We start from the raw sequence: 1,446 nt of genomic DNA on the forward strand, positions 1-1,446 counted from the left end.
AGGGGAAGGTATCAAAGGGATCCAAAGCTAGAGTAAATTTATCCATATTTTGGCTTTCTGGGGTGAAAGGATTGGGGCTAAGAAATTCAGTTAGAAAGACATTATAGCAGTGCAAAGGACAAATAACAGATTCAACTAGAACGCCATAAAACCAAACCTCATGAGGTGTATTGTTCACCTTTAGGTAGTAATGAATTAAGTTTAAGTCTGATTTGACTGTACTGCACAATACCCAGGGATCTGAATGGACATTATTTAATAGAAACATTATTATTATTATTATTATTATTATTATATTTTTAAAATATGGAACGCTTCACGAATTTGCGTGGTCATCCTTGAGCAGAGGGCCAAGCTAATCTTCTCTGTATTGTTTCATTTTTAGTATATGTGCTGCCGAAAGTGAGCACTAATATATTATTAGCATTATTATAAGGGATTATTTTAAGAGATTAGACTGTAAAACCAATGAGCTCAGTACTACCCACCATCTCAAGTATAGTGTATCTCATCTAACTTGTATAGAACACAATAGAACAAAAACAGAAGAAAAGGGAAAGCCTTGTCTGCCTAATTGAATTGAAGCCTTGATATTCATAGTCCCTCAATTCTTCTGGTTCTCAGGTCAGACGAACAAGAACCTCCCCCATTGATGCCCTGCACTAGCGTTCCTTGACCACTGATTCACCCTCAATATAGATTATCTGGCAGACACTTACTAGTGGTTATTTTGTGATTTTCATTGTAGATTCAAATATTTTCTTATTTCATTGCAATTTCTTCTCTGCTCTATAAATACTTAGCATTTAAAATTGACAAATATGTAGAACTTATTTGCTCTTACTACATTTTAGAAGTTGATTTGAAATGTATTAAATTGTGAATATAACTATATTTAAATTTTATTAAAATCATTGTAATTTACAAAGTCCTTAATAGTTGAATTTCAGATATACAGTGAATTGGAGCCATTCCCACTACCAGTGTCAATCTCTCTCTACCCATGACCTCAAAGTGCGTTCTATATCACCAACCTTTGCTTTATAGGCTACCAATATCACAGGCCCATTTAAGTTTAGATTGTTAAAGTTTAGGTCTCTTAATTCTATTTTTGTTGACTTTAGATATTTAGTTCTGTCCTTATTTTTCCTCTACCAATGCACCTGAGACTATTTGGTCTCTGACCCCTTTCTTTTCTTTTTTATTCTTTTTTGTACTTTCTTGTTAATTTTATTAAAAAAATGCCAAATATGAGTTAGAACAAAGTGATCCATGTCTAGGTTCTGTGAAACAGACAGAAGTCCCTATTTAAAAGATATAAAAGAAAAAATATAATTTTTTATAGCTAGATCATACCTGAGGTCTTTAATTTGTCACTCTTTAAATCTATTATTCTTGAATTACTCATTTATTTTGTATGGGATAACTTCTTTTATATCTTTAACA

At 32.1% G+C, this 1,446-nt stretch overlaps 1 non-coding gene across 1 annotated transcript; it reads right to left on the bottom strand.

Moving 5' to 3' along the window:
* Nucleotides 1-300: 300 nt before the first annotated feature.
* On the bottom strand, nt 301-410 carry LOC126025220 (U6 spliceosomal RNA). Its single transcript, XR_007501262.1, has one exon. It is a non-coding gene; the product is annotated as a U6 spliceosomal RNA (small nuclear RNA).
* Between the last annotated feature and the right edge of the window lie 1,036 nt (nt 411-1,446).

This window comes from Suncus etruscus, chromosome 12, assembly GCF_024139225.1.
Source record: "Suncus etruscus isolate mSunEtr1 chromosome 12, mSunEtr1.pri.cur, whole genome shotgun sequence".
Classification (NCBI taxonomy): Eukaryota; Metazoa; Chordata; class Mammalia; order Eulipotyphla; family Soricidae; genus Suncus; species Suncus etruscus.